General features: G+C 37.9%; 1 long non-coding RNA gene across 2 annotated transcripts; it reads left to right on the forward strand.

The window, feature by feature from the left end:
* The first annotated feature begins 252 nt into the window (after nucleotides 1–252).
* On the forward strand, nucleotides 253–8,340 carry LOC140658237 (uncharacterized). Of its 2 annotated transcripts, XR_012044666.1 has the most exons (5): nucleotides 253–283; nucleotides 499–729; nucleotides 2,765–2,799; nucleotides 4,448–4,595; nucleotides 7,522–8,340. It is a non-coding gene; the product is annotated as an uncharacterized lncRNA (long non-coding RNA). The 2 variants fall into 2 exon arrangements; XR_012044665.1 differs by lacking the exon at nucleotides 253–283 and having other exon boundaries at nucleotides 438–729.
* Nucleotides 8,341–8,692: the final 352 nt, after the last annotated feature.

An 8,692-nucleotide genomic window follows, 5' to 3' on the forward strand; every position in this document is an offset into this window, starting at 1 on the left:
ACGCTGCCAGCTCCTTCACCCGATAAGACGGGGCAGGAGGTGGCGGGCGGGCGCGGACAACATGGCCGATGCTTAGTCTCCGCTGCCCGGCCCGTGGCGGGACGGAGCGGCTCGTCTCTCCTGTCCTCCCCAGTGCCGGCACCCAGCCGGAGGGGATGGCTCGGGGGATTCAAGCGGCAGCATCCCTCTCCCTCTATTTATTTATTTTTAAGCCCCCTCCTCTCCCCCCTTTTCTTTTTTCTGCCGATATGTCAGTTATCCATTCAATGCAGTGTACGACTAGGTAAAAACCAGTAGCGGGCAACTAGTTTAATTAGTCTGGGTTTGGTTTTTTTTTTTTTTAGAGCCTTATAAATGAGGAGCAGTCCAAGGTGGGAGGAGGAAGCGAGGAGCGGAAGGGACAGGGAATGGGAATGAATGGTGAGGGATAACAAAGAGTCAGGTGCAGTGCTGCCTGTGCGTCCTCACGGGTGCGTAGATTGATTTATTTTTTTTAAGCTCTCCTGTAGCAATTAAATAAGAAAATGGAAAGAGCTGCGGAAGCAAAAGCCAGGTTTCTAACGGCAGCTACAGGCTTTCAAAGAAGCGTGTGCATTGTATCAGAGAGAGCCCGTTCCTGTAGTGATGGAGAAGAACGCACCATCCAGTTCCGCGGGACAGCAGTACGTAAAGATACGTCTGACTTTGGTTTTCCCGCTCCAAAATAGTCTGCTGCTTCACTGGGTGAAGGTAAAATCCCTCTAACGCGTTTTTGCAAGTTTGCCGTGTTAGATAAGAGCGTGACTTTGATGTCTTGATGCAGTTGCAAAGCGAAACAAACCGGGGCAAAGACAGGGATTTCGGCTACAGCAGGGGCTGGAAGGGGGGAAGATGAGGATATGATAAACACCAGTGAAAAATGGCAGGAGAATAATGTTTACTTTTGAATATATGGCCTGCTGCCAGGTTGGCGCTGGTTTTTAGGTTAGCAGAGGTTGGAGGAAGGGCCAGGCTGAGGCGTGGCTAGCTGCTGTCAAGGAAAAAAAAAAAGGGCTGCAAATTGCTGTTCTCAGCTTTTTTTCTCTCCTCTCCTCCCCCCCCCCCCCCCCCGCCCTCTCCCGAAAAAAGGCAGTGCTTTCTCTTAAGGCTATTAAAAATGATGCAGAATTTTAACCATCTGCTGTACCGGGTACTCTTCGCTGGTGCTGCAAAGCTGTATTTTTGTAAAGGGAAAAAATTGCAAAGCTTTCCAAATAGAAAACTATTTTTTAAGCATTTAAATATTTCAGGAAACAGTGCCTTTAAAGAAAGATTATTTTTAATTGCAAATTGAGAAATGAGTATTAACAGAATTTAAACGTTTTGACCCTGTTGTGATTGGGCTTTTTGCTAAAAGGGACACAGGTGTCCTGCTACAGCACAGCATATCACTGCTTTAGAAATGATGTGCGAGCAATGTAAGACTCGAGAAATGGACAGTGATAGAAGCTGGTAATTTTTGTAGCCTTATGACTTTTTTTCAAGGCTTGCTGTGGAAGTGCGCAAATTGTAGCTGAATGCAGCAAAGTCGTTTCTTGCACTTGACTAGCTGCGTATGTTCGTGGGGGAGTGAAATTATTTAATGAGTAGCATGGAGACTGGCAAAGGAATCATGTTGGTGATACAGCCTCCTGAACTATAGTAATATGTCCAGTGCACAAAGGAAAAATACTTCTAAATAATAATAGATGGGAAAAATGCTTTTGAAGTGGTGAAGCTTAAAGAAGAAAATAGCAGGAATCTTTAATGTGGTACTCTTCTCATAAATTAGATTAACTGTTTGAGTGCCATGAACAGCAAATTAAATATTTCAGATATTCATAAATCAGAATATAATGTTTGTCTGGAGTAAGAGCTAAGAAAATTGGAGGTTATTGCCTCATAATTCATCTATGTATTTAAGATCAATTAGCAAGTTATTGGAAAGACAGATTGTAGTGAAGTATTTGAGGCATGCAGTTCCTTGCAGTTTGGGTTTTGTCTTTTAAGATCTGTCAATACCAGATTGTTACCTAAAGCCACTAGTTATTATTTGTAACTGGGAGGGCTGTATTTTCTTTAAATGAAACATCTACAGGCTACAAATGTGTGTTAAGAAAGGCATTTACTTTCTGAAGCCAATGTAGAGGCCCAGTTAAACCTCTTCATTCAATTTTAATTTAAGAAAAAAAAAAAAGGCTATATTATAGATGTCTTGTAGACTAAGTAAATTTTCTTATTTTTAAAGCCAAAGATTAGGGGCTGTAGTGTGTCACCTGTTGCCTACCACAAAAAGAAAAGGGGGGAAAAACACTTACTGATAATGCAAGCTTTTGCGTGGAACTTGCTGTTTGTCATTTCATTACCGTTTGGTAGAGAAAATAGCCTCTTTTTTTCCTCTGCTTTTAGGTGCCACATAAAATTGTACAATATGTTTGCTTCAGATAGTGCCAGAGAAGCATAATGAGGTGTTTAGTCACAGTTTGGATGCGGTATTGGTAGAAAACAGTGCAGGAACTGTGGGCTAGATTTTCAAGGGAATAGTCCTTGTAATCCAAGGCTGCCTAAATCCCAAGCTGGTATCTAGGCAATACTGAGACATTAAATTCTCTGTTCACTTTTTGTTAGGCTGTTATCTGCTGAACATTTTCCTTGTCTTGCAAGGTCTTCAGTATGGCTGGGGGTTTTGTTGTTGTGGTTTGTTGTTTTGTTTTGGCTTTTTTTCTTGTGTTAACCCTTGGATTTCTGCTTGCTCCCCTTCTTGCAGAGCACCTTCGTAAATATGAATGCAAACAGTCTGGAGTAAGTGTGCTTTTCTGACATGGAATACGTGGATGGGAGGGCTTTGCAGGGTGGCTGTTATAGACCAGTAAAATACTAATGTGCTAACATTTTCCCCTGCTACGTATTTGGATTTTAAAGTTCGTGTTCTGTATCAGAGCACTCCAGTATGGTGAAAGGTACACATATCACCTGATACTCTGCAGTTTAGAGAAAAAAGATTTCTGCATGAATAAACATGTCTACAAATACTATAGTATTGATATTATTCTGCAAGTTAATTGTATTTTATTGTATGTGTAAAATACAGTACATGTACTTTATCTAACCCTGCGTTATGCAGGCTTTGAGATTTCAGAATTGTATGTTGGAAACCTATTAGGACGTAGGACTAGATGAAACTGTGAACACCCCTACTAATAGTGAAAGTGTATCATTTGTTTATAAGAGCATTTTTCTGTGGGTATGGAATCGTACATGAATAAATATGTAGTAAGTGCTGGGATTACAAAATTATTTTGGATTTGGCATTATTTAGTATACTACCTGTAATATATGTTGTCATCCCCTGACACACATCTCGATATAACCTTAACGTTTTTATTTTAATATCAATTTGCTCTTTCAGCAAACATAATAGCATGAAACTGTGGATTCAGACTACATATTTAGTTCTAAATTTAAATAAACAAGCAGCTTATTTTAATATTAATTTCACAGTCCTAATGACAGCTGAACAATAATATCTTTGTGCAGTTGTTTGCAAAAAATTGAGTTTAAGTTGCTGAACCCTAAATAATGTATTTTTGCTTTGTTGTTGAATGCTGGAGCTGGTTATTTGAAAATAAGTGGGTGTTTTTTGTGGTACTTGAAAAAGTTGTTTTTATCACTTTGTATTCCTATTCAATATTCTCTGGTTAAATAGAATATGAAATGTAGTGTAATTACAGTGTCATTTAAATAATGAATTAAAGCCAGCAGATGATACAATATGCAAAACAGTTTATAGCAACAATCAATTTCTATATAGTTCTATGTACTGCCGAATTATTGATAAAATAAATTGTATGAAAAATAATAAGAATAAGGACATGTTGGGTGATACTCACTGTGCTAAAGATACTGTGATGCAAATCATTTGATAGTCTGGGTGAGGTTATGAGTGATACATAAGCCAGGAAAGTTTTACTCAAATACTATATATATATTTTTGTAATTATTATTATTTTTTTTAATAAAGTTAGAGTTAAATAGATCTGCCTGAGTTTCAAATCCATAGAACCCCACGGACTGAAGAGAGAACCTCTGGAACGTTTTTCTAAGCTTGTCTTGTCTTGGCATCTGTTACTATTACAAAATACATAGGCTTGTCCGAAGATACTGTGAAAAGCCTCTGATTTGTGAATTATTCCAGTACCAGAGGAAAATGTGTTATATTAAATTCTAAAAAGAGAGAGGGCTTGATTCTCCTGTCAATATAGAACACTTTTTAATGTTTCCTGTGATTTGAATAGAGAGCCAAATCAGGCCTACCAAATCTGTTTGAAATGAAACAGAAAATACAAATATATGTGTGCAAATATATTTATTTGTTTCTAATCTGCCTAATTAAATCAGCAATGTGGTATCTGGTGTCCATTAGAAATGGTGGTGGTTTTTTTTTTTTCAGAGCCTGGCTTAGAAAGTATTTCATGGTCAGTGGAAAAAAATGAGGAAGAGGAGGGTGTGGCTGCTGCTTAGATGATCTGGCCCTGCAAACGGGCACTAGCTTGTGGAGATGCGGTCCTTCATCATGACAAAATGAAGACTTCTTTTAGGTAAAACAAAAATATTTATTTTTTTAATCAGAAATCAAGTAAGCATGTAATCCTATTATTTATTAATGCATATTTCTGAAGGATGGTCAGTTGTCCTCACTGGAGTTCAGTGGCTTTATTCGCATCTTGTTTTGCCCCAGACTTCTCACCTTTTTCACTAATCATGACAAAACCCACAAAAATTAGTTCCAACTTTATAGAGTAATAAGGAAACTGGTTTGATGTTTTGTTTATTCTGGATATCCAACAAGGGACTGATCCTGACTCTAGAATGTATCTGTACCCACTTCTTAATTTTTATTTCCATGCAGTATGCTGCAGTATTAGCCCCTGAACTGGCACATATACACACAGATATTTTCACCTATAGTTCTTTATATTATGATGGCAATTACAGGATTACAAGAGGTTGGAATGAGACTTTGAGAGTATTTTCAGGTAACAATTCTTGTGGGATGAGATTTTGACAGTATTTCAAAGTAAAACTATATATATATATTTTTTAAAAGACATAGTCCACACTTGGTACAAGGGCTAGTTTTAAATAATGCTTATTTACAATCTTAATTCTGAGTAATTCATGTTAAAGCTATATTTTTTTTCACTGCTGCAAATGTTGCTGCTGCAACTGTATTTTGAAAATGTGTGGCTTTTACTGATACTGTGAGTGAAGATGGAGCTGAAGAAACTTCTTCAGTAGTATAGCCACTCACAGGTGTGGTTACAGAATCTGCTCCCTCATCTCCTGTCTTATATTTGAGCTCACCGTCTCTTAATTATGTATCCTTGTTTTCCTTTGAAGAGCAGCAGTGTGTGGGTTGTGGTGAGGTATTATCACAGTTTGGGTGAATTGTTAGCCACAAGACTGAAGGCTAAGTGTAGGAAACCACCATGCGAGTGGCAGTATCCCAGCATCTGACACACATCTTGGAATCTCTTATAATTATTAAATGGTTTTTGCAAATAATGATGTGTGGATGGGGAAAAAGATAATAAAATAAACAAGGAAGCACATTTGTATAGTAAAAAAAATCTTATAATTTAGGTTCTTGCTAATTATTTGTGGGGAGGGGAAGAACAGGTGGCAAAGTAAACATACATAGTTTTAAGTATTTTTGTGAAGTTTGAGTGATGCATTGCTAGCATTGTATGAGGCACAGTAGCTAGCTTAGAGGATGAATGATTTCGCTTTAGTTAAAGTGCACTTGTCTATTTTTTTGCAATTGCTTTTGGCCATAGGAAACATTTAAAAGTAGAAATTACTGCATTGGATCAGATCCACAGTCTCATTAATGCTAAGTCTGCCCTGACAGTTCTTACAAAGGGTTGATTGGTAAGAGAACGGAGGGTGAAGACGACCAACATTTGATCCTTTTGGAATACCCTGTCCTTGTCAGAAAGTGGGCCAGCTAGATCCCTCGGCCAATGCCTTTACCATGGCTTTGCGCAAAGGTCTTTACCAGCAGGTCTTCCCAGCAAACAATCCCATTGAATGCTATATTTTTGTAGGCTATGAATAGAACCGTGTTCTTTCAGAATCCCACTGATGTCCCTTAATGATGGACTGTGGTGCTGATTTTCACATGCTCACCCTGCACTTTGTAAAATAATATATTCCCATAGTTTGAATTTACTGCTTATTTAACTGAATAATCTCCCATTCAAGACTGGAAGTAGGTGAGAAAGTCGGACTACAATTCCTGACTGTCAAAGCATGTATCTCTGTGTTGGCTGTTGTTCATGTGTTCGCTAACATAAATAGTTTAATCACTTTATGTCTTCGTATATGGCAGTCTTTTTGTAAGTCAAATCATTTTAGTCACCTGCCCTTGCACTCCTGTTACTTCTGTGGTTTTAATTAAGTAAGGTAAAAAGAACTGTAGATAGCATTCTCCGTGAAGGTATTTCCCTGGCAGATATATATTAGAAGGGTAATGTTTTCAATACAGTATTCTGTGCTTTTTTGCATGCATCATGGAACTTGGCTTATTTGACATTACTGCCTATACATGAAAGCTTTAGTTGACTTGTTCTGATGACATCCAGGTCTTTTTCCTTTGCTGAGAATGTTGCAATATGATTTCCTTTGCAATTATAAAAAAAAATATTTATTGTGTTTCACATTCACTCAACTTCGTTAAACCCTTCAGTAACCCAAATACACTCCCCTCGCTTGTCAGTTTTGCCACTCTATTTTACAGCTGATCTTTCCAGACCACTGACTAAAGTTAAAAGCTGATACCAGCATGGCCTCTGCATGCAACAACTATTAGCCTTTTTATTTTTAAAATGTCTTTTTATTCCTACATTTTACTTTTGGCTGCTTAGCTCATTTTTAATCATGACTCCAACTTTCAGTCATGATTACTCTGTTTTCTTTATGGTCTTTGAGTCACATTATCAAAGCCCTTTTGAAAGGCCAAATAAATAATAATTTATTCTGCAGATGCACTCCAAGTTAAAAAAGACATATTTTTCATTATGTTAGCAGTGTTGTTTTTCTCTCCATTATGTAATCTCTGCTTAGGCATTAAAGTTATAATCTTTTAAAGTAGCCTTCCAGACGGTTTACTAAATGCTAGAATTCATTGGCGTGTAATCTGGATCATCATTTGCAGCTATTTTTAAGGAGTGCTACCCTTTCATTCCTGATAGGAGAGTGCGTATTTTTGTTGGAAACCCAGCCTCCAACCTTGAGCTGCTTCAGAACTCCTGCATGTGTATCTAGTCCTCAGAATGGCTTGCCTTTTAATTTATCCAGTTATTTCAGCACTTTCTGTTTTGGTATCTGCTGCTCTTTTACCCTTTACTTGCAGAAGAATTGATTAATGGGACTTGCTGTCTAGAGGGACCAAAGGAGACAATTGGATCACTAGAATATCATAGATTTTTCCACCAGTATTAAGCCTGATAACTTCTTTTTAAGCTAAAAGGTACCTTTGGGTCTGTCTGGATTTCTGGGCATCAGGAGATAGAGGTGTATCCAGGAATATGAGGTAAGGTCAGTATTGCTCCACCCCCCCAAAAAATGGACTATGCAAGAATTTTGTGTCACAAAATCGTGTTTCCTCTGTTTTCCTGTTCAAGAGAAGGGACATCTTATTCCATAACTTTCTGGAGCATGGTTTTTACTTCCTATCTTGGAGGGAAGGTGCTGTTGGCTGGTGTCAAGGTGAAAGAGAATTGGAAAATGAAAGAAGAGGAGGTATAATCTTGAGTTTCCATTGGAAGAAGTAGTGGGTATACAGTTTGTTTTTTTTTTTAATGCCCCAGATCAGGAACCCAGCTAACAAGAAATGCTAATATGGTCATACAGGGTGAGAAAGGGTGAGTTTACTCTTTTGCATGACTAAATATCTCAAGGTCATAATCAGCCGTTATCTTTTCTGCAGTGTTTTTCCTTCTCTTTATTCACTCCCTTTGTTTTCCAGTACTATTTCAGACTTGCCAGACAATTGTTGTGCAGTCTTCCTGCTTCTAATGTATGTCAATAAATTGTCCTTATGTCTTTGGCTCAGTCCTTATGCTCCTAATTTCCATTTTTGAATATTACTTTCTAAGTATATTCTTTGTTCTAGTTGTTTCAGTTCAGTGCTTTTGTTTTTCGGAAAAGGTACTTCTTTGCCTCAACCTATTATAAAGCTTTTCTCAGTACTCGGATTGCCCTTGTCCACCGACTTCTGTGTCTAGAGATTTTGTTACCCTTTTTTTTTTTTTTCTGATGGATATGCTATGCCTGCATAATCTTTCATGCATAAAAGCAGAGTGTTCCCATTGAAGTCAATGGGAAGATCTGATAAACATACAACGTGACAATATGGTACTGTATTTCCAGGTAGCTTATTTTAAATACCTGCTGTACATTTTTGTTTTCCCCTAGGTGCTTATTTTGCTCTGAACACAGGTTTTTCTAAACTTGTTATCTGTCAAGGCTTTCTGACTCCACTGTTCTTTCTTTGACTCCTGGTGTATAATAAAAAGCCCAATACTTTTATATTCAATTTCAGGGAACAGCAAACACTGGAAATGTTATTATTAGATTCGATTGTTCCAGGCATAGAAGCGGTCAGGTGAGAAAATGCAGGAGAGAGTTATAC

The sequence above is a fragment of the Ciconia boyciana genome, chromosome 1, assembly GCF_034638445.1.
Source record: "Ciconia boyciana chromosome 1, ASM3463844v1, whole genome shotgun sequence".
NCBI lineage: Eukaryota > Metazoa > Chordata > Aves > Ciconiiformes > Ciconiidae > Ciconia > Ciconia boyciana.